This window comes from Scyliorhinus canicula, chromosome 6 (genome assembly GCF_902713615.1).
Source record: "Scyliorhinus canicula chromosome 6, sScyCan1.1, whole genome shotgun sequence".
Taxonomy (NCBI): Eukaryota; Metazoa; Chordata; class Chondrichthyes; order Carcharhiniformes; family Scyliorhinidae; genus Scyliorhinus; species Scyliorhinus canicula.
In genome coordinates, this window is record NC_052151.1 from 211,624,750 (window position 1) to 211,649,780 (window position 25,031).

At 49.2% G+C, this 25,031-nt stretch overlaps 1 protein-coding gene across 1 annotated transcript in view; it reads right to left on the reverse strand.

Moving 5' to 3' along the window:
- LOC119967860 (NACHT, LRR and PYD domains-containing protein 3-like) overlaps positions 1 to 25,031 on the reverse strand; it is a 136,572-nt gene that overhangs the window by 88,170 nt on the left and 23,371 nt on the right. The window contains exon 3 of the mRNA XM_038800907.1: positions 13,526 to 13,768. The gene's annotated coding sequence lies outside the window, so the exon portion shown is untranslated. The remainder of the gene's footprint in view (positions 1 to 13,525; positions 13,769 to 25,031) is intronic.

The following is a 25,031-nucleotide window of genomic DNA, read 5'->3' on the forward strand; positions in this document are numbered from 1 at the left end:
CCCCCTCAACTCATTAAACATCTCCACTAACAGGAGCTCCAGCTCCAACCCAAACCTCTTATAAAACCTTCATCGAAATAAGCTGCCCTCTAACCACTGCGTTCAATGCCTCCTTCAATGTAGCCGCAGAGACCTCCCCCGTGTCATTATGCTCCACATAGTTCCAAATATCTACCCCATACCTATCACAGACCTCCTTGTCAGCCAACAACCCCACATCCAACCTCCACTGCGGCTTCTGGAGCTCGCCTCCTCAACACACCAGTCCATCCATTGTGGCAAGTGGTCAGACACCACAATCACCAAATACTCAGTCCCAATCACCCACCGCCAACAGTGCCTTGTCCAGGACAAAAAAAAACCAATCCAGGAGTAACCCCATAATTCCTTTTGCCCTTTTCTTCTCAAACCGCATTGGTCCTTCGCCCCCATTCACTTCATAATTCCCAACAACTCCTTCGCCATTGCTGACACCCTCATAGACCGAGGCACGACCGGTATCGCCGAGGATCCAGCATCGATACGGGGAGAATGTGCAAACTGCACACAGACAGTGACCCAGGGCCGGGATTGAACCCGTGTGCTCGGTGCCGTGAGGCAGCAGTGCACCATCATGCCGACCTCGAGGGTAGGTTTGTTATGGTGAGTGGGAGGTAACCATGAGGTCAGCATCGTACTAAACTCCACCCCCCATGATTCGCCGGTGCATGTCCAGGCCTGGAACCTTTGCAAAGACTCGCCTCTTAAACTCCACTTGTCACAGTTTGAGGCAGAAATTTCCACCAGCACCACACCTCCCGCTCACCATAACAAATCAAGAGGGCGGCATGATGGTGCACTGCTGCCTCACGGCACCAGGACGCGAGTTCAATCCCGGCCCCGGGTCACTTTCTGTGTGCAGTTTGCACATTCTCCCCGTGTCTGCGTGGGTCTTACCCCCACAACCCACACATGCGAAGGGTAGGTGGATGAGCCATGCTAAATTTCCCTTTAGTTGGAAAAAAAATGAATTAGGTGTTGTGTTGTTCAGCCTGGGATAACACGGATTGCACACTATGCAATTAACTGATCAGGTTAACGAAGGCGTTGGTTCAATATGAGAATTATTGAACTCTAGTAAAAAAACACACAGCTGCCTGTGGGTTGACTCTCTACTACCCTAAGTAACTAAAACTAACTATCTAGACCAGGCTAGCTCTGATCCATGTGTAGGAGGTGTTGAATGATTTGTACACCCTGACTATCAGTATAGCTATCACCAGTGGAAAGAGGCAGAGTGCTGATGCCTCGTGTGTTTTATAAGTGGAAGCCCCTCTCTGGTGTCCTTTCTGGTGATTGGTCGTGTTCTGTTCTGTAAGTTGATTGGCTCACCTGGGTGTCTGTCACTGCGTGCTTTTACCTCATGATGTGCATGGGTGCATATTATGACATTATGTACTCGAAATTTATTTGAAAAAAAACAAATCTATCCCCAGGGTCCGCCACTCTGCTCCCCCACCGCAAATGAAACTCTCTTATTAAAGAGCGCCGCCAATCTCCCCATTCTTCATAGCCAGCCCCAGAATGAAACACCTGTCCCACCCGTCCCTCCTTCAGCCTCAGCTGATCCACCACCTTCAAATGAGTCTCTTGTATGAACAGGACGTCCGCCTTCAAACTCTTTGAACACGCGCAACCTCTTAACCGGCCCATTTAATCCCTGAACATGCCATGAAATCAGCCGGGTCGGGGAAGGGGTGCCCAGCCGCCACACCCCCCCTCCCTCCCCCCAAACAGCCATATCTCTGCTAACCAATCGTACCACCATTGCCCTCGGTTTCTCCCCTGCCTTCGGCCTCCTCTTCAGCGACCTGTGCACTCGATCCACCTCAGGGGGTCGGTCAAGGACCCATAACCTTCCCATGCATACTCACTTCACACTTCATGGCCTGCGTTCCCTCAATTCCTTTGGCCTTTCGGCCAACCTCTGGCAGTGCCATCCTGGCAATGCCCCGAGCAGGGTGGTACTGCCTGGGTGCCTGAGTAGCAATGCTAGACTGCCAGTGCCAAGGTGCCCAGCTGCCAGAGGGAGTGGCAGGGTATCATACCCTGTCCCCAACCATCATATCACAATGGCCTGAGAGACCCCCCCACCCCCCTTCTCCGAGGTGCCGTTATGCCTGATCCATGTTTGTGTGGTCCAATACTAAACGGAGCCCTGGCGAGGTCTCACAAACGTGGCCATTGAGTCCCGGGTGAATCTGGCATCCGAGTATTTAAATGAGCCAATACGCCATTTGGTGGAGCGAGTCGGATCACTGCACTCAGCGCAGAGCCCAATTTGGGGCTCGAGCGCGATTAACCCATTGTGCCCAGATCCGTGCCGGGCACAAATGGGTCGCTGAATCTCACCTAATACTACAATTGAAACTGACTGTGCTTTTTCAATCATCAAAAATATCTAGTTTTTGTACTCAATATCTCTAGATTTGTTTGTGTCCTTTTCTCCGTTTTCTCAACCTGCTTTCCACCTTCAGCAATTTGTATACATATACCACCAAGTCTCTCATTCCTGCAACTACTTTGCAACAGTGAACTTTATTCTATATTGTCTCTCCTGGGTCTCCAGACCAAAATGTTCACTTCGCACTGCTCTGCATCAAATAACATCCACCATGTCTGTCCACGCCTCAGGCCTGTCAAAATCCCCTTGAGGTCTGTCTCTATCCTTCTCACAGTTCACGGTAATTCCAAGTTTTGGGTCATCTGTAATTTTTAAAAATGCGCCCTGTTCTCCGATGTCCGAGTTAGTGCAGTGGTTCTTGTAATGCTGAACCTCAATAACTACCTTCCTCCAGTCTGAAAAAAGCAACCAGCATTCATGATTATTTCTGTTTCCTGTCACTCAGCCAATGTTGCCCTTGTTCCGATGGGAAGCCTGTAATGTGATACAATCTCTTGAATATCCTCCTTGACTGACTATCCACTGCTCTCTGGAGTATAGGATTGTGAATATTCACAATCCTCAGATTGAAGACGTTCTTTCTCATCTTGACTCCAAATTGACCACCCCTTCACCTGATTCCAGGTCCTAGACTCTCCAGCCAGCAGAAACAGTTTGATAGCATCTAGAACATAGAACATAGAACGATACAGCGCAGTACAGGCCGTTCGGCCCTCGATGTTGCACCGACATGGAAAAAATCTAAAGGCCATCTAACCTACACTATGCCCTTATCATCCATATGCTTATCCAATAAATTTTTAAATGCCCTCAATGTTGGCGTGTTCACTACTGTTGCAGGTGGGGCATTCCACGGCCTCACCACTCTTTGCGTAAAAAACCCACCTCTGACCTCTGTCCTATATCTATAACCCCTCAATTTAAGGCTATGTCCCCTCGTGCTAGCCACCTCCATCTGCGGGAGAAGGCTCTCGCTGTCCACCCTATCTAACCCTCTGATCATTTTGTATGCCTCTATTAAGTCACCTCTTAACCTTCTTCTCTCTAACGAAAACAACCTCAAGTCCATCAGCCTTTCCTCATAAGATTTTCCCTCCATACCAGGCAACATCCTGGTAAATCTCCTCTGCACCCGTTCCAAAGCTTCCACGTCCTTCCTATAATGAGGCGACCAGAACTGTACGCAATACTCCAAATGCGGCCGTACTAGAGTTTTGTACAACTGCAACATGACCTCATGGCTCCGGAACTCAATCCCTCTACCAATAAAGGCCAACACACCATAGGCCTTCTTCACAACCCTATCAACCTGGGTGGCAACTTTCAGGGATCTATGTACATGGACACCGAGATCCCTCTGCTCATCCACACTACCAAGAATTTTACCATTAGCCAAATATTCCGCATTTCTGTTATTCTTTCCAAAGTGAATCACCTCACACTTCTCCACATTAAACTCCATTTGCCACCTCTCAGCCCAGCTCTGCAGCTTATCTATGTCCCTCTGTAACCTGCAACATCCTTCCGCACTGTCTACAACTCCACCGACTTTAGTGTCGTCTGCAAATTTACTCACCCATCCTTCTGCGCCCTCCTCTAGGTCATTTATAAAAATGACAAACAGCAACGGCCCCAGAACAGATCCTTGTGGTACGCCACTCGTAACTGAACTCCATTCTGAACATTTCCCATCAACTACCACTCTCTGTCTTCTTTCAACTAGCCAATTTCTGATCCACATCTCTAAATCACCCTCAATCCCCAGCCTCCGTATTTTCTGCAATAGCCGACCGTGGGGAACCTTATCAAACGCTTTACTGAAATCCATATACACCACATCAACTGCTCTACCCTCGTCTACTGTTCAGTCACCTTCTCAAAGAACTCGATAAGGTTTGTGAGGCATGACCTACCCTTCACAAAACCATGCTGACTGTCCCTAATCATATTATTCCTATCTAGATGATTATAAATCGTATCTTTTATAATCCTCTCCAAGACTTTACCCACCACAGACGTTAGGCTCACCGGCCTATAGTTACCGGGGTTATCTCTACTCCCCTTCTTGAACAAAGGGACCACATTTGCTATCCTCCAGTCCTCTGGCACTATTCCTGTAGCCAATGATGACCTAAAAATCAAAGCCAAAGGCTCAGCAATCTCTTCCCTTGGCCTTGGTCTCTAAGAATAATTAACACAAACTGCGCCACCCAGAACTGTACACAATACTTCAGTTGAGGCCAAACGACTGTCCAGTACAAGTTCAACATATCTCCTTGCTCTTTTACTCCATGCCATTGTTAATAAAGAGATTTTCCATTCTCATCACTAAACCCTTCCAACAAAAACAGGAGCAGAAAATTCAGCCCATAGGAGGAAGAGGCCATTCGGCACATTGCGCCTGCTCCATCATTGAATGTGATCATGGCTGATGCTTTATTTCAACGCCACAGGCCTGTCCCCTTCCCATGCACCTTGATCCCTTCAGAGACTAGGGGAAGAATTTTCCAAAAAAGGCAAAGTGTCATTTTCGGGGTGAAAATTGATGAGAATCCTGCTGGCCCCGAGCAGCGCGATCCGGATCGCAATCTGGACACTTCGTAAAACTGTTCCATGTGAAAGACGCCATGCCTGTGGCACAAAGGACTGATTCACCTGCCCTGGTGGTCATCGAACCGGCTCCACAGAACTTCATCTCATTCAAGTCAAGAGGTTGGCAGCTGGAAGAACAGTTCCCAAAGTTTTGGAGGGGGCCCTCACTGGATTGCTGGATGCTGGGGAGGAGAAGCAGGCCATAATTTCCCCAAGGGTTGGCAGGAGAACCTCCAGCCAATCCAAGGTCACCAATCCCACCTGGGAGACAGTGACAGCACTGGTCAGTGCCAACAACCTGACCAAGAGAAAGGGGGTTCAATGTAAACGCCCCCTGTCTCCTCTTAGCACTCCACCCTTTCATAAACCCCAGGAATGTCACCTTGAACCAACATGCCACCACCTCGCGGGTTCCCAGCACCTGATCTCCCAGCATTCTCATCAGAACTTCTCCAAGTTTAAGCGCAGTGCCCACATATGCCAGCTGTTCGTGTCCTCTGACCTGCGAGACGTCCAGCTCACATTATCCCCTTTTGTGTCCCTGGAGGAGAAGATTGCACACAACTGCAGAGGGAGAGAGAAGACAGCTGGTGGAATGCCTAATAAGGATCTCGACTTTGTTTGAGAGGGCGATGGAACTCGCAGGGGAGGACCAGGAGCAGACCTGGCCTGTAACAGAAAAGTGACAAGCCACTCCACCTCCATCCAGATGATAGCCTCAAAATAGTTTTTTTTGTTGTCCATACCCTTGACCAGGCCATGTACTAAAACTACGACCCTTGTCTTGCAGGATCATCAACCTATGAGCCTTGGTCGTCAACCAGCAGTGCCCCCCCCCCCCCCCCCCCCCCCGCCAGCCTCGACAGCACCTAGGAGGGGATCTCCGAGGACGACACAGATGACCCGTCACAACTATCACCCGCACCATCTAGCATCGCAGAGACAAGGACCTGGGTGGGTGAACTTAGCAGACAGGCCTCTGGGTTACTATCTCTGAGCACACACTGCTTCCAATGCACATCAGGTGAAGACAAGAACGTCCCAGAGATCAGACAGACAGTCAGAGGTCTGCTGAATTCCAAAACTTAGCTGTGTCCCAGTCAGGTTCCGTACATCTGGACACATTTGTCCTTCAGCTGCTTGAGGTGTGCAGGCAGATCTTGGAATACCAGTGACATCCCTGCAACTGCAAGGCTGAATGGAGGAGTCCCAAAGCCTTCAGTTCCAGGAGATACTGCTGCCACTGTATGACACCTAGGCCAACATTACAAGGGTGGCATTTTCAGTGGAAAGCCTTGGGCAAGACATCAGTCATGGTTGGAGAACTCCGAAGCATAGCTCAGTCCCCGAGTACCGTGGCTGAGTAGTTTAACACCATCCTGCAGACAGATGTACTTTAAGAACTGGTAGCACCAGATGACATTGAGGCTTCTGGAGCTTACTCCAACTGCCCCTCTGTACCATGGAATAACCCCTCCGTACCGCAGACTAACCCAGGGGCTCATGAGCACCTAGAGGGAGGAATAAGCACTGAGGAACTTCTCAGGGCCTTCCACCCAGGGAATGACCAGCCTTTCTAAATCCCCCCTCCCTGATACAGGCGCATCCGAGGGGCATGCAGCAACATCAGTGTCACTCGAAAAAAAGCCTGTGACCTCCAGGTCCTGGCCCTCCAGAAGATGCCCGCCAGGTGCATCTCAGGCAACAGGGTACGGAAAGCAGCAGGCCGCCTCCACTTTGGATGTGTGTTCCGGGAATACATCTAGGCGTATTGGGAGGGCACAGATTGGGCACAGGTGAATTTAGGCACAGAGTGCAAAAGGGAGGGATTCAAATTCCTGGGTCATTGGAACTGGCTGTGCGGAGGTAGGATCAGTACAAACTGGACAGTCTGCACCTGGGCAGGACAGGAACCAATGGCCTTTTGCGGGGGGGAGTTGCTAGTGTTGTTGGGGAGGGTTTAAGCTAATGTAGCAGGGGGAGGGAAGTTAAACGGGGACAGAAACCAAAGGCAGTAAGGGGGAAAGTGTAAGGCAGAGAAGCCATGGTCAAAAATCAAAAATGGCCACAGTACAGGGTACAGTGACTGAGGACAGCTCAGTGAATAGGTCCTGTAATACTAAAAGGAATAAAACGGGAAGTAAAAACATAAATGGAAAGCGAAGCAGCAGGCTATTAGATGAAGATATGGGTTCAACGATAAGGAAAGTTAGGTGAAAAGTTAAAGGGAAAAATAGCTTTGGAGAGGTTACTGAGAGCAGCACGGTGGCACAGTGGGTTAGCCCTGCTGCCTCACGGTGCTGAGGTCCCAGGTTCGGTCCCGGCTCTGGGTCACTGTCCGTGTGGAGTTTGTACATTCTCCCCGTGTTTGCGTGGGTTTCGCCCCAACAACCCAAAAGATGTGCAGGATAGGTGGATTGGCAACGCTAAATTGCCCCTTAATTGGGAAAGAAAAATGAATTGGGTACTCTAAGTTAATTTTTTAAAAAAGGAGCGGCTAAAACAGAGGTATAAAAGCCAACATAAGGGTACTTTACCTGAATGCTCGTCGTATTCGGAATAAGGTAAATGAGTTGATGGTGCAAATCATCGTGAAGGACTATGATTTAGTGGCCATTACTGAAACATGATTAAAGAATGGTCACGGCTTAGAGTTAAATATCCGAGGGTATCAAACTATTCGGAAGAACCAAGTGGGTGGTAAGGGAGGTGCTCTGTTATTTAAGGATGACATCCAGGCGGTAGTGAGGGATGACATCGGTGCCATGGAGGATAAGGTTGAATCCATTTGGGTGGAAATCAGGAATAGTAAGGCAAAAAAGTAACTGATAGGAGTTGTCTATGGGCCACGAAATAGTAACATTATGGTGGGGTGGGCAAGAAACAAAGAGATAACTGATGCATGTAGAAATGGTACAGCAGTTATCATGGGGGATTTTAATCTACATGTTGATTGGTTTAAGCAGATCGGTCAATGAGTTTATACAATGTATCCATGATAGTTTCCTAGAACAGTATGTAATGGAACCTATGAGGGAACAAGCTGTCCTAGATCTGGTCCTGTGTAATGAGGCAGGATTGATTCATGATCTCATAGTTAGGGATCCTCTCGGAAGGAGCGTTCACAATACGATGCAATTTAAAATACAGATGGTGGGTGAGAAGGAAAAATCAAACACTAGTGGGCAGCACGGTAGCACACGTGGCTAGCACTGTGGCTTCACTGCGCCAGGGTCCCAGGTTCGATTCCCTGCTGGGTCACTGTATGTGCGGAGTCTGCACGTTCTCCCCGTGTCTGCATGGGTCTCCTCCAGGTGCTCCGGTTTCCTCCCATAGTCCAAAGATGTGCAGGTTAGGTGGATTGGCCAATGCTAAATTGCCTGAAGTGACCAAAAAGGTTAGAAGGGGTTATTGGATTACAGGGATAGGGTGGAAGTGAGGGCTTAAGTGGGTCAGTGCAGACACGATGGGCCGAATGGCCTCCTTCTGCACTGTATGTTCTAATGGTTTGTGCTTAAACAAAGGAGATTACAATGGGATGAGAGAAGAGTTGGCTGAGGTAGACTGGGAGCAAAGACTTTACGGTGAAATGTTGAGGAACAGTGGTGAAACATCTCAGCGGTTTTTCACAGTGCTCAGCAAAGGTTTATACCAACAAAAAAGGACTGTAGAAGGAAGGAAAATCGACCGTGGATATCTAAGGAAATAAGGGAGAGTATCAAATTGAAGGAAAAAGCATACAAAATGGCACCAATGAGTGGGAGACTAGAGGCTAAAGGTAGACAAGTCTCCTGGCCCTGATGGAATGCATCCCAGAGCTAAAATAGATGGCTAGGGAAATTGCAAATGCACTAGTGATAATTTACCAAAATTCACTAGACCCTGCGGTGGTCCCGGCAGATTTGAAATTGGCAAACATGACTCGACTGTTTAAAAAAGGAGGTACGCAGAAAGCGGGTAATTATAGGCCAGTCATCGTAACTTCGTTAGGAGGGAAGATGCTGGAATCTATCATCAAGGAAGAAATTGAGAGGCATCTGGATAGAAATTGTCCCATTGGGCAGACGCAGCATGGGTTCATAAAGGGCAGGTCGTGCATAACAAATTTAGAGGGATATTTTGAGGACATTACCAGTGGGGTACACAACAGGTAGCCAATGGATGTGGTATGTCTGGATTTTCAGAAAGCTTTAGACAAGGTGCCACACAGAAGGTTGCTGCATAAGATAATGCATGGCGTTAAGGGTAAAGTAGTAGCATGAATAGATGATTGGTTAATTAATAGAAAGCAAAGAATGGGGATTAATGGGTGTTTCTCTGGTTGGCAATCAGTAGCTAGTGGTGTCCCTCAAGGGTCAGTGTTGGGCCCACAATTGTTCACAATTTACATAGATGATTTGGAGTTGGGGACCAAGGGCAATGTGTCCAAGTTTGCAGACGACACTAAGATGAGCGGTGAAGCAAAAAGTACAGTGGATACTGGAAGTCTGCAGAGGGATTTAGATAGTTTAAGTGAATGGGCTAGGGTCTGGCAGATGGAATACAATGTTGACAAATGTGAGGTTATCTATTTTGGTAGGAATACAGCAAAAGGGATTATTATTTAAATGATAAAATATTAAAACATGCCGCTGTGCAGAGAGACCTGGGTGTGCTTGTGCATGAGTCGCAAACTGTTGGTTTACAGGTGCAACATATGATTAAGAAGGCGAATGGAGTTTTGTCCTTCATTGCTGGAGGGATGGAGTTTAAGACGATGGAGGGTATGCTGCAATTGTATAAGGTGTTAGTGAGGCCACACCTGGAGTATTGTGTTCAGTTTTGGTCTCCTTACCTGAGAAAGGACGTACTGGCGCTGGAGGTTGTGCAGAGGAGATTCACTCGGTTAATCCCAGAGTTGAGGGGGTTGGATTACGAGGTGAGGTTCAGTAGACTGGGACTGTACTCATTGGAAGGATGAGAGGGGATCTTATAGAAACATATAAAATTATGAAAGGAATAGATAGGATAGATGCGGGCAGGTTGTTTCCACTTGCGGGTGAAAGCAGAACTAGGGGGCATAGCCTCAAAATAAGGGGAGGTAGATTTAGGACTGAGTTTAGGAGGAACTTCTTCACCCCAAAGAGTTGTGAATCTATGGAATTCCCTGCCCAGTGAAGCAATTGAGGCTCCTTCATTAAATGTTTTCAAGATAAAGATAGATTGTTTTTTTAAGAATGAAGGGATTAAGGGTTATGGTGTCCGGGCGGGAAAGTGGAGCTCAGTCCACAAAAATCAGCCATGATTTTTTGAATGGCGGAGCAGGCTTGAAGGGCCAAATGGCCTACTCCTGCTCCTTGTTCTTCTGAAGGCTGGATTTCTTAATCTGGTGTTGCAAGGCCCAGGTCGCATGGCAGGAATCACAGAAGGCAGCATCTACTCCTGCTGTACCGTCAGGGGAATCACCGAGGCATAGCATTAGGGCCTGTAAGGCCAGAAAGGTAGACACACGTTAGGTTGGCAAGGGTGCATGGCACAGTTCAGTTATAGGGGCTAGGGCACAAACCTGTATATATTTGTTCACAATAAACACCTGTAACCACAGTTACAATCTGCCTCGGTGCTAAGTCGGGCGGCGCGGGGGGGGTGGGGAATGTGTGGACACGGGGGGGGGGGGGGGCAAAATGTTGTGGACTGTGGGTGGCCTGTGCTCCCCACCCTACTCCTCCCCCTGACAGTCCCCACCACCACCACCCCAGACATTTGATGGCACCGTGTGATGGAATATCCAGCTTGCATGCAGGGATCAGCCAGGTGGATGGTGGAAACTACTACAGTGGGCAGACATTGTCCTATGATGCGGAGCACCAGAGCTCAATGCAGAATGGGTTGTCACCATCATCCAACCCATGGACCAAACCTGCTCTTACTGCCAACCCAGGACCCCCACCCTGTAATGAGGCAGGTATGTATTACAGAGGGGGTTAAGTGGTGGGGTTACTGGGGTTGGAAGTGAGGGGGTGGGGATGAGGGGGTTTGTGGTTGGGTTGCGGATTCCGTGCCCCTCTACCACCTCTCCTGGACGGGAACCTGGAGGCGATCAGAGTGGTCCGTGCGCGTTGGCCCTGGCGCACATGTTGTGCGGCCTCCCGTGCCTGCCTGGGCTCCATGTCCTGCATCCTCCTCGTCGGACAAGGCATAGTATTACTCCTCCTTATCCAGCACATCGTCCCTCTGCTGTGTGATGTTGTGAGGGACATCTTTGGATGAAAAAACGTGGGAGGACACCAGAACATCAGATGGAAACCTATGAAGACACGAGGAGAAGGTGCAAACTCCATATAGACATTCACCAAAGGTCTGAATCAAACCCAGGTCCCTGGCGCTGTGAGGGAGCAGTGGTAACCACTGTGTATCTTGCCACTGCAACGATTGAAGATAAAATCCAAAATCTATATTCCTAATGAAGTTCAGACATCTCAAGTCCTGACCATGTGACAGGGTGGTTTCAAGTTGAGCTATTCGACCAGCAAGGCCTCTGGTTGAAACCCATTGTATTTTGGAGCCGGTAATGGTGAGGCCATTAGCACCACCTCAGCAAACAATCACAAACAGCTGCCCTTGACCATAGCTAGTTGGGGCAGATCTAATCAATTATGTTGACTGATGCAATGAAAGGAGTGTCACATTCCAGAAGGTGTAGGGTATTAGCCTTTGCTTGCTTTCCAGCTGTCCGAAACCTCCAGAAGCCAGCATGTAACCAAATGCAGCTATTTTATCAGCCCAGCAATTGTCCAGTTTCAAGAACAGAAAGAAATGATTTTATAAAGAAGCCAGACTGACATGGATATATATTATATAATATCTACTTTTTCCTTCTTCCTATCTCCTGGCTGGAACACAGGACTGGGATCTTAGATGCATTGTGTACGTATGTGTGTGAACGATGGAGATATGTTTTTCTTTTCACTTGTGCTAGTTTGTCACTACGAAGAGACAGCCATTCATTATGAATATTTTTCATGAATGTTCATCAACAGTAAGGAAGTTAGAGTTTAATCTATGTTATCATATTTTTCCTCCTATTAACGGCACTCGATCCTCGTTCACGTACAATTCCATAACAAATTAACACCTCCGTTAAATTCGCTGATAAAGGAAGTTTTGGAGCAGACATTTTTACATTAATATCTCTGCATAAATTTGAGGTCAATTTACTACAGACTGGTTTCTCCATTCGCCTAGCTCTGTATTTCTCGGCGCTCACCATTCGCTGGCGGCGAGATTCTCTACTCCCGCCACTTGTCAATTGGATCTCCCATTGAAGCGACCCCCACACTGGTTGGAAACCCATGGCGGGAAAAGAGAATCCCAAAGGCCGGAGAATTGCGGCCTGAGGTATGCTACTTCCTGGCGATGTACGAACAGGTGGGAAATTTAAGTTAGTTTCACCGCTGGGAAAATAATTTGAAAGTAATAGAAGTGATCAGATAGCAAAGCCACTAGAGATGGCTAGGTCGTTGAGGGCACTGTGACTATGGATAGGTGAGTCATATGGAGCTAAGTGAACTCGGGAGGTGAGACAGCGTGATGATTTTGAAGAGTTTAAAATCAGCCAGGATGAAAATCGCTTGGTGCAGAGTCTGAAGGTGTCTCAGAGAATCCTGACCTGGTATTTGTTTTGGGCGGGAGGGAGCAATGCTGTCTTTGATTGTGTTATGAACATCAGGTGGCAGGACTACATCATAAAAGTGGTGCTCAATTCTCCGCAACCCAATGCCGAAATCATGGCCGGCCGGGGGCGGGGCGGAGAATCCATTTCCCCGCACTGAATCTGGACCGGCGTCGGTTCCCCCATTCTGCAGGCCCCGAAAGACAGCGTTATCTCGGAGTACGCCACACCGCATAGCACCTGGATGGGGGCCATTGCTGGAGGCCTGCCGCCGGCGTGCGCATGCGCGGCCTCCAACCCGGAAGTGCAGGGCCAGTATCTGCAGCAAAAGCTGCTAGATCTACACCAGGTCACTGCTAGCCCCCCTGCAGGGCTAGGAATATGTGGCACTAAGTCCACAGTTCTGACGCTGGCATGGGGACATACTCCAAATAACGGAGAATCCAGCCCATGAAGTCCCGAAGCGTCAATCTTTCCTGTACAGAAATTTCAAAACAAAATGTTCCCCAAAGGAGACATGTTGTGATAAATATCCAGATAGAGGAAGGTAAATGCAGGGCCCAGTCATGTGTGAACAGGCTCAGATGGGAAAGCGCAGTGATTCATCTCACTTTATCCCTCTTAAAATTGAAAGGTGCGGTAGACAACAAGCAAATCCAGAGCGTTGGTTGTTAAACAGATTACCCCTGACACTGTCCAAGCTCAGTTAGGTAATGATGGGATACAGCCACAGGGAAGAGGAATGCTGTACAGTCTGTGCAACATAATCTCACTGGGTTTTCTTTAACATGAAGAAAGAAAGTTACAGAGTACAGGCTAAGAAATTATACTAATGTTACCTTGATCCACAGATTCTCCATTTCCATGTGGAACCTGCCAATTCTTGTCCTTGTAAATTCATGGCCACCAATTTGGCGGTTGCTCCTGATCAGTTTAGTAATTGGAACTGATCTTTCGAATTTGAGATTGGTCACATCGCCATTGGACAAGACTGCTGTGCTGTAATGAATCTGACTGTCTCCACCCACTGCCTGAAAACCGCTGTTCAAATGATCGAATTGGAATGAATCTGTCTCTGTCCTCTGATGGAAAAAAGATGTTTAAAGAAATAAAAATGGATTTGTTTTCACAGCTGTTTCTACTATGAACGAAGTTGGTATCAAACAATTCCTTATTAATAACTGTGGAGAATGAATCTTAATGTCTCCACCGGAACCTATTCAATGCTCCACCAACTCAGACCAACGCCCAACAGCCTGTGTCGGATGTTTCAATGAGGCAATTGTTACACCGAAAGGCAAACACATTAACCATTTAAGTGCTGAAAAGAAGTGCAGTTGGATGAAACAAAATATTGTGCATTGGTCGCAATTGGTCAATCATCGGTTGTTATTGCAATTCTACAATTGGCCCATATTCACCCCAGCTGCTTCTTGAACTCTCCACCCTGCGCTTACTGATCCTTTGATCCCAATCCAGCATAGTGTGTGTGTTGTTCCTCGTGTCTTAATAAAGCTCGCAGTCTCAAATGTGGAGAAGATGCAGCAAGTAATTAAGACGGGAAATGGAATGCCATCTTTTATTATGAGAAGAAGTGAACATAAAAATTAATTTAATGCTTCAGTGATGCAGTGCACGGGCGTAATTGTCTGTTCCTGCTGACAGCGCACCCCCGCCCTCAGGTGTCCTGGCACTGTGGGGTGGTTTCAATAGGAAATCCCATTGACAAGTGGAAGGAGGGGAGAATCTCGCTGCCAGCAAAAGACACAGCCAAATTCTACGTCCTCGCCAGCAGTGGTATTGGGGCAGACTCTCAACTGAGAATCCAGCCCCAATGTTGAAAATGTGTACAGTTCTGGGGCGGGATTCACCGACCCGCCGCTGGGTCGGACAATCGCTGGGGGGAGGCCCGTCGGCGCTGGTTGGCGTGGCGCCAAGCCTCTTCCCCGCCGGCCGGTGTGGCGATTGGAGCCCACTGATCCACGGGCCTGCCTGTGCTGTGGGGGCACTCTATTCCTCCGCGTTGGCCGCTGTAACAGTCCGTGATGGCCAACGCATGCGCTGGGATGACGCCAGCATGTGCTGGCGCTCCCGGGCAGGCGCCAACTAGCGCCGGCCGGTGGAGGCCCTTCGGCGCCGGTTAGCGTGGCGCCAAGCCTCTTCCGCGCCGGCCGGTGTGGCGCAAACTACTCCTACGCCGGCCTGGCCCCTGAAGGTGCAGAGGATTCGCGCTGGAGTTGCCCGCCTCGCCGGTTCGCGGAGAATGCCGCACTGGTCTCTTTATTTAAGGAGTGGTCTAAATATGTTGGAGAAGGTTCCGAGGAGTTTTACTGGATTGATACGTGGGTCGTCTTTGGAGAAGTAACCTTTTTGCAGCCTTGGGGAGGTCATGGACCATACATGCTTACCTAGGTTATTTTAGACTGCACCCCTGTTTAGGTATTTACAAAACCTATTGCTACAATTGTCTTTGCACTTCTGCCACAGCCTCTGATCTACGGGCATCCGCCCAGAGGAGGGCAGGAGACAAGGAGGAGGACCTCCTTGTAAACCTGCTACCAGGCCTGGCCAACTACACAGGTCCAGGCAACCAGGTAGTCGTCTGAGACAGCTGTGTGACCCTCGAGCGCGGCTACATTAACGGCCGGGTGTCCATGGACAGGAAACACACGACATTCAACGACACAGTCAAGGCCTTCTGTGCCAAGTGAGTGCCGTCTTATTGACCCCCGTAATCAAGTTTTGATTTGATGATTTCAGTTTCTTTGGTGATTTGTTTTTGTTTCTGGCAGGATCCCTTTAAGGAGCTGTCTCTTTAATTTGTTCCTCAGTTTATTTGATTTAGTTTCCTTGGTTATTTAATTTGCAACAAAATTGTTCAACAGACTTTTTGTCCAGTGGGGTTTAGTAGAGAGGGTTGAGTTGATTGAAGTAAATAAGATCCTGAATAATTGCAGATCAGTAAAAAGGATGGAAATTCAACAATTCGCAGGGCAATGTTACCATAATGCTGCATATAAGCACCTGTGCAATGGGTGTGGTGCACTTTTATTTTGCTTTGTAGTGGTGCGAATAAATGTTTCCCGCCCCCTCACCCCCATGAACCCTTAGCTCCCCCTCTCAACTGCTCATCACAAACCGGTCTTTGAAGGTGGTGGGGAATTGCCTCCGTGTGAGGTGGAACCCTTCATACAATCCCCTGATGGCAAAGTTTATTTTTTGAGCCTCAGGAATTCTGCCAGGTCGACAGTCAGTCCAAGGCTTGGGGAGGCATCGTCGAACTCCATTGGAGTCGGAGTCATTGTTGGGCTTTTAGGGAGGTGAAGGCCGGAGCGTCGGCCCCCCGTCCCTTTGAAGAGCTCTGGCTGCTCTGACACCCTGAAGACCGCCACTAATGGGCCTGACTCCACCCAGAGTCTGGTCCAGAATCTGTTCGGCCTAGGGCAAGAGCAGACATATACGAGTAGTTGGTCAGACGCCCCCTGACACCGCTCGCATCTTGCTGCCATCTCTGGGAACAATCCGCTTATGCGTGTCCAGGTCAGGTGAGCCCTCTGCACCACCTTCTTCAGCTCCAAGGTGAGCCTCGCGCGTGTGAATAGGTGGTGTTCACCCGGCGTAGTATCTCACTCCAGAATCTTCACCTATTGCAATGCCAAGATCTTCCACTTCTCGATTGTTTCATTTAGTGGGGCCTTGATCTCTTGTAGCAGTCGTCCATACATATCTGCGCACGAACTTCCGGTGCTGGTGATTGTGCTGAGCAGACGGACATCAGGTGGCTTTCCTCCCAACCAGAATCAAATAGGCACTTTTAGGCGAATTGTGCCCGAAAAAAATCGATAGCAAAGTAACTTCAAAGGAGAAAAGAAAATTACCGCAAAAGGAATGCCAGCAAAGGGAAGTTCGAGGGGCCAAAGGGACGGCAGAAGTGGCAGAAAGGGTCACGAACAGCGAACGAATGAACCGGTGGACACACGAGGCGAGGTGGCCCTGGGTCACCCAAGAGAGAGGGAGACCATCGACCCGAGCATCACACTCCCCCTTGCCACATGGAGATGGATGGAAGACCTTCCTCAGGAAGGAGCTGGTCGCCATGAAAGAGGCGATCAGAATTGAAATCCATGTGACGGTCAAGTGGCGGTGACGGAGGCGATGGTCGCCTTATAAAAAACAATCGACGGGTTTGGGAAGAAAGTGGAGGCGGAGGAGAGGAAGATCCGCGACTTAGAGAGAGCCTTGACGGCCTAGAGTGACAGGATTGTCACACTGGAAGCAGAAGTCAAAAGGTTGGTGGCGACCCATGAGAGCTGAAAGGGGAGGGTCGAGGACCAGGAGAGCAGGTCCCGAGTACAGAAGGTGCGGATCGTGGGCCTGCCAAAAGGCATTGAGGGTAGAGACCCGACAGGCTACATCGCCCAAATGCTGGGCAACCTAGTGGGGAGACAGCATCCCAACCCCCCAGAGCTCAACAGGACACACAGGCTCAGAACGAAGCCCAAGGGCGGGGGGGGGGGGAGCAGCCAAGAGCGATCACCGCAAAACTGCACCGATGGCAGGACCGGGAGAGGATCCTGCAGTCGGCAAGACAGACCAGAACGAGGAAATGGGAAGGACACAGAATCCGTATCTACCATTGGGGCAGCTCTGGCGAAACGAAGGGCTGAGTTCAACTCGGCAAAGTCAGCGCAGTACAAAAATGGGGTGTGGTTTGGCATGCTATTCCCAGCCAGACTCTGGGTCAGACACCAGTACAACGAGCACTACTGCAATACCCCGGCGGAGGCAAAACGATTTTGCGCAGGCTAATGGCCTCGGCACAATGCCGGTGAGGCAGCGATGAAGGCGCATCGGAGGAAAATGGCTAAAGAAGCAGAGACTTATTAAACAGTTACCATGTTTGCATGGAACTGTACTGCCTCATTCTGATCAAAAAGACCGTGTCACAGGAGAGAGCGAGGACAGAGTGTGCAGACAGAGAAAGCAGACAGTCAGTGGGCATAAGCAAAGGGCTAGATCGGTCCCAGGAGGGGAGCCACCGTACCAGCAGGAATAGCTAGCACGGGAAGACAGGCAGTAAGGGGGGCTATGGCGCACCTCAAGAGCATAGAGGGAGCGCCTGGCCAGAGCGGGGAGTAACATTGGTTAAGGGAGGGGGAGGGCTGTTGGGGGGGGGGGGGGGGGGGGAGTGGAAGAGATGGAAGGAGGTGGAGAAAGGAACACACAGGAAACAGGACGGGAAGAAAAAAAAGAGTTGGTTCTGAGATTGACTTCAGCGGGTAGGGAGCAAGCCGAGGAAACAAGATGTCGGCACAAACAGCCACTTTGGTGGGTCCCTAAATAAAGGGTGACCCCAAAGTGCAGGGACGCGTCCACCAGGTAAATATGGTTAATTCCTCAGGAACGGGGTGACAAAAACCCCTCCGCCAGGATTATTACCTGGAATGTCAGGGGACTCAACGGCCCAGTGAAAAGGTCCAGAGTCTTTTCTGACTGAAGAAGTCAGCACGGTGGGCAGCACGGTAGCATGGTGGTTAGCATAAATGCTTCACAGCTCCAGGGTCCCAGGTTCGATTCCCGGCTGGGTCACTATCTGTGCGGAGTCTGCACGTCCTCCCCGTGTGTGCGTGGGTTTCCTCCGGGTGCTCCGGTTTCCTCCCACAATCCAAAGATGTGCGGGTTAGGTGGATTGGCCATGCTAAATTGCCCGTAGTGTCCTAATAGTAAGGTTAAGGGGGGAGTTGTTGGGTTACGGGTATATGGTGGATACGTGGGTTTGAGTAGGGTGATCATTGCTCGGCACAACATCGAGGGCCGAAGGGCCTGTTCTGTGCTGTACTGTTCTAAAAAAAGGCTGAAAGTCGACGAATCTTCCCGCAGGAGACACAACTGATGGAGAAGGACCGACTATGGATCAGAAGGAGCGGGGTGGGACAGACATACCATTCGTGCTACGGGAGGTGAGGGGAGTAGCCATATTGATTAGCAAGAGGATGAGATTCACTGAGATAAGGATGGTCACAGACCAAGGGGGTCCGTACGTCATGGTCTGTGGTGTCCTAGGCGGGGCACCATTAGTGCTGCTAAATGTGTATGCGCCTAACTGGGACGACACAGAGTTTACAAAGAACACCATGGCGGAAATCCCCGATACTGATACATGCCAACTGGATTGGATTGTGATGTGTTGGGTAAGCTGGGTCTGCGAGGACTGCGTTTACCATAGCAGTGAGAGAGACAGGCTTCCAACACTTGGAGAAGTGCAGCTCTATTTTATTGAACTCTTAACTATTAAACATACTTAAACTGTGGGTTGATACTATGCTGAGTTGACTGGAGACCTGAGGCTAACCTGACCAGACTATCTTACTGCCACATGGTGTATGTTGTAGTGCTGCTCACAGGCTCTGACTGTCTCACAGGCTGGATCTGTTGCTCGTTCTGAGTAAGTGTGTTTAACACTCCTCCAGCAGAGGAAGTGTGCTTAACACTCGCTTGGCTCTGTTTCTCGTTGCTATGCTCTGGAGTCGCCAGGTGCTGTAAGAGACACCGTCACAAGTATCAAGGTCAAGTTCAAAGCAATAAAGCTATACACCAATTAGTAAGTCCAAAACAATTAGAGTTTATTATAAAACAAATATAATAACACTCATGCACACGCTAAAGACTAACTTACTTCTACCATTAAATGAATAATACCTATCTAAGAAGGAACAGGCAAGGTCAGGGAACAAGGCCTTCGTTCCGTTCTGGTCTGCAACTTCTTGTTACTACTGGTCGGTATGGGTATAAGTAATGCCTGGGTCAAGGTAGCGATCGTCGTTTGGCACTTACTTATCGATGGCTGCTGCTCGACGGCTGGTGTAAAAGACAGGAGTCTGGAGGCTGGAGTCGGAGGCCGGAGACAGGAGATCGAACCATGTGTGGGACCTTCTTTTATAGGTCCCAGGAGGTCCGTGCCCCTTGGGGCGGGCTTCCTCACCTGCTGGGGATCGATTGGGCCTTTTCCCAATCGATATGATTTGAACCCCCCTATCCTAGGGTCGTTCCTTGATGGCTGGGGCGGTTCTTAGGACTCATTGTCCTGGTTTCGCTGGCTCCATCGTGTCTGCTTCGCTTTTGAAAGTATCGATTGATACTTGAGTGTATCTATTGTGCCCAGGACTGTCCCGGTATCACCTCATTAATATGTAAACTGTTTTCCCATTTACAGCGCTGCCTGAACTCTGCAGCTGTCGGGAAACCGGTTTTTGCAAGTGTCTCAATGCTGGAAGCTTCTGCAAGCTGTTTGCTCTTAATATGTCCGTTTTTCCCTGCATTCTTTGCAGTCTTCCATTTTGTATTCACTGGTGTCCATCTTAGATGGCTACACTCCCTCCTTGTGATCCTCACGAGAAATTGTAAAGGATCACCTGTATGGTTCCTTTGTGTTCTTGTGTGTTCTTTTGGGTTCCTTTGGGTTCCCTGACCTTTGCGAGTTCCAGGGCGTCTACTCTGCCTTAAATATGGCAAAAATTTTTAGATAACATTTCTCTAATTGGCGCTATGTCAAAGGGGACATGCACTACCAATACAAACTGTCCGAATATATGTCTGCCGGGCTGGGAAACGAATCTGGGTGGTCGACTATGTTTGCGATGGCCGCGAGCTCTGCTGCCTGCGCGCCTAAGTGACCCGGTAATTTTAAAGAAATTTCCTCTAGTGCGAGACCCTGCGCATCCTCCACATAGATCCCGCATCCAGTGATGCGTTCTCCATCTAAAACTGTGGGTGAACCGTCCACATATATTTTCAATGGGGCACACGTGTCTGTGTGCTGGGGCTCTGGCTTGAATTCCCTATCTTTCTGGGGGGTGTCTTTGCGATGAAGGGTCCTGTGTTGTGTAGGGATGCTACAATCTCACATTCATGGGGTTGTCCTGGATACTGGAGGTTGTCTGCTAAAAATGTGTGTGTCCTGGTCCGTTTAACTGTTATGTCCCGTCCTTGTAACAGTAACGTCCACCTAGCTGCTCTGATCTGGCTCACTGAGCCATCCTTCAGTCGACCGTCTAAAAGTAACTGTGTGGGGGTGTGCTCGGTCAAAATGGTGATGGGATTGAGTCCGGTAATGTACGAGAAGTACTGAACTGCCCAAAAAACTGCTAGGAGGTGCCTCTCGCAGGCTGAAAATCCTTGCTCTACGGGGTCTAAAAGTCGTGAGGCATAAGCCACGGGTCGTAGCTGCTCGTGCCGTTCCTGGAGGAGCACGGCCGAGAGGGTCAGATCTGTGCTAGCTACCTCTATTGCATAGGGGGAGAGTTGGTCTGGGACTTGTAGCGCGGGTGCTGTGCTAAGGGCTTTCTTTAATTCTTCCACAGCCTCTGTATGCTGCGGAAGCCATTCCCATGGGGCACCTTCCTTAAGGAGGTCTGAGAGTGGGGCTGCCTTTGTCGCAAAGCCATCGATATGGTTCCGACAGTAACCAACCAGTCCTAAAAACGACCGGAGGGCTGAAACATTTTGGGGAAGGGGCAATTTGACAATCGATTCAATTCTTTTGAATTCGATCTCGCGTTTGCCGTGCGTGATGACTGTACCCAAATACATCACTTTGTTCTCTAATATTTGGGCCTTCCTGGGGTTAACTTTACATCCGATTGAGTTCAGAAGTTCCAGGAGCTCGGCCAGAAGCGTAATGTGCTCTGCCTTGGTGTCTGTCTGCAGTAATAGGTCATCCACATACTGTACCAGACATTCGGGGCGGGAACATTTTGCTAAACCATTTGCCAGCTGTCGCTACTGCTGGGGTTACTTTGTTGAGCTCCCGATAATCGATGGTCAGACGCCATGATCCGTCGGGCTTTCTCACTGGCCAAATAGGTGCATTATTGATCGAGGCTACTGTCCTAAGTACCCCTTGCTCCAATAAGCTGTCTATTACCTTTCCAATGTCTCCCTCTGCTTCTAGGGGAAATCGGTACTGTTTCTGTGGTCTGGGGTCAGGTCCGGTAACTTGAACTTGTCCAGTCATTCTGCCGCAGTCGTGCCGGTGACTGGCAAATGCTGTCCTGTGTCGGTTTAGAACTGCCCTAACTTGTCTGTCTGTAATAAGCGTGGTCAGGTCGAAACAATAGTCGCCTACTGCGCTAATCCGATTTGTATACTCTCCTACTGTGAGAGTTGCGGGTGCTCTGTCCGATTTTGCCATTCTCCAGACACACTGGTTTACTGGATCGAACGACAGGCTATGGGCATTCATAAAATCAATACCCAGTATGTGTTCTGCTGTGCGGGGTAGATTAACTAAAACTAAAACATCTCTGGTGGAGATGTTCCCTAGCTGAATTGCTACGGGGTCTGTAATGTGTCCCTGCTGCGAGTGACCTGTAAATCCACTGAGTGTAATTGTGGATGTGGTCGGCCACGTGTCTGCCTGTGCTGTGGTGGTGGAATTAATTGTGGTGCGGGACCCTCCTGTGTCCCAAAGTAATTCTATGGGCTTCCCTCTAACCTTTGCTGTGACTACCGGCCTTCTGGATTGGTCCCAGAGGGTGTCACAGACCCAAGTGGGGGAGCCCGAACACCGTCAGTCCGTTCCGTCCACATTGGTCTGTCCTGACTGTAAACCTATACTATGGATGGGCTTCGCTCTATTCCTGTTCAGAGTGCCTGTCTGCTGGCCTCTCTGTGATCTCTGTGGGGCATTGCATTCTTTTGCAAAATGGCCTAATTGACCACAGTTGTAGCATTCCTGCGACTTCTGTGGAGGGCTGTTCTTCCCTTCGTTTACCCATGCGGGGTTTTGGTGAGCTCTCACTGCCTGAATATCCGCTGCAGCCTGAGCTTCCTCTGGAGTCTTTACTTTAACTTTGCCCTGAACAGATTGTTCCCAAGCGCGGGACAATCTTTTCAGAACCCATTTCTCATTATGGGCCTCTTGTGAGGGGTCATAACTATTGCAAGCATTCTGTCCTGTATCTGTGGCATGGGAGATTATGGTGCGGGTCCATTTAACCATGTTGTCTCGGTTTAAATGCGCTCGGTCTAATTCGCCAAAAACGGCAGTGAAATGGATCCACAGCCTTCCTGCGAAGGCTGTGGGATGCTCTGTCCTCTTTTGCCTACATCTATTTAGGCCTTCGACTGGGTCTCCTCTATTATATCCTATCACATCCAAAATGGATGTATGCATCTGTTCTAGTGTGCCTCCTCCAACGTTCTGTGGGTCGGGGAGGGCTGCAACTACTGATGGGTCTAAGCTCAAAACAGTGAGCTTAACCTGCTCTCTTTCATCCAGGCCGTACATGGTAGCCTGCTGTTTTACCTTTGCGAAAAATTGGTGGGGGTCTGCGGTGGGGAGAAACGGAGTGATTTTCTCACACGCGTCCCTGAGTTGCGTTACAGTTAAGGGGGTGGTGTAGGTGATATCGGGTGCGCCGTCTATGGTTGCCTTTCTTTGGGTGGTGACTGGGTTCATAGGTGCGGGTGCTATCTGATCTGTGGGGGGGTTGGGGTGCTTTCCTTTTCTGCTGCGCTACTGGCGCACATGTTCCCTGAACATAGCGCTGCGCTGTCTCGCTTAATTCCTGCCAATCTGGGGCATTCTCCTCATCTGTGTTCCAAAGGTGCTTTGGAACCCATTCTGCACTGAAAGCAGCGATTGCAGCTCCGCAATCTGCTTCCTGCATTTTGCGTGGTCTACTGTGCTCTGTCTTTGCTCAGTGGTAGCAGCGTGGAGTGCTCTTAAAGCTGCCTTTAGGTCCGAGCATTGCCTCTGCAATGCTTCTACCTGCTTTTCTGATTCCTCTCGGATCAGGACTGCACGTTGCACATCCTGATAGGCTTTTTCATATTGGGTCTGGGAACTGCTGAGATGGGCTAGACACGACTGATGTGCCCTCTTGGCATCATCTACGTCTCTACCCTTCTCTGCCAGCTTCCCTCTTAGCTTGAGATTTTCCTTTTCGATGTCCCTGACATCCACTTTACTCATTCTGTTTCGTTCCTCTAACTCTGTTCGGAGCGTCCGAACGACCTCCTCAGTGCCTCGCAATTGTGCCAAACAGGACACGATTGCCATCGGCTTGCGTGCTTTACTAAGATTTTTCTTATGAATTTGAGAGAGGTTCTCCCACTAAGTATGTCCTATACTCCCGGGACCTGTCTCCTCATTCATACTAAACTCATTCCAAAGGGGCCATCCTTTCCCTTTTAGATACTTGCGGAGTTCCAACTCCCACACGGGACACTGGCCTACTCTGCTACTGCTGCTCGCTGCGACCACAAACTGCTCTGGATTCATGAGGCGTTCCATTGCCTGCATGGCCATTTCCTCTTTCTGTCTTAATTTGGAACAGGGGATGTTCTGGTAATGTTTTAAAAGACGTGTAAGGCTTTTGCTATGTTCCACTTAAAAACTTCCGACAGTTTGTCGCAACACAAAAATCTCTCAGTTTAACCTTACAACCCTGTTAGTTACGCATGCACAACACACACTTCCGAATTATCGTTATTGTTTTGAACTCCTTGAACACTTGTGATATTTCCTTTTTCCCAATTAGATTTCCAATTCAAATTTCTGGGTTCTCTCGGAGTGGGGGTGCCACTTCTAATCGAGTCCCGGCAGAGTCTGCCACTAAATGTTGCTCGTTCTGAGTAAGTGTGTTTAACACTCCTCCAGCAGGGGAAGTGTGCTTAACACTCGCTTGGCTCTGTTTCCCGTTGCTATGCTCTGGAGTCGCCAGGTGCCGTAAGAGACACTGTCACAAGTATCAAGGTCAAGTTCAAAGCAATAAAGCTATACACCAATTAGTAAGTCCAAAACAATTAGAGTTTATTATAAAACAAATATAATAACACTCATGCACACGCTAAAGACTAACTTACTTCTACCATTAAACGACTAATACTTATCGAAGAAGGAACAGGCAAGGTCAGGGAACAAGGCCTTCGTTCCGTTCTGGTCTGCAACTTCTTGTTACTACTGGTCGGCACGGGTATGAGTAATGCCTGGGTCAAGGTAGCGATCGTCGTTTGGCACTTACTTATCGATGGCTGCTGCTCGACGGCTGGTGTAAAAGACAGGAGTCTGGAGGCTGGAGTCGGAGGCCGGAGACAGGAGACCGAACCATGTGCGGGACCTTCTTTTATAGGTCCCAGGAGGTCCGTGCCCCTTGGGGCGGGCTTCCTCACCTGCTGGGGATCGATTGGGCCTTTTCCCAATCGATATGATTTGAACCCCCCTATCCTAGGGTCGTTCCTTGATGGCTGGGGCGGTTCTTAGGACTCATTGTCCTAGTTTCGCTGGCTCCATCGTGTCTGCTTCGCTTTTGAAAGTATCGATTGATACTTGAGTGTATCTAT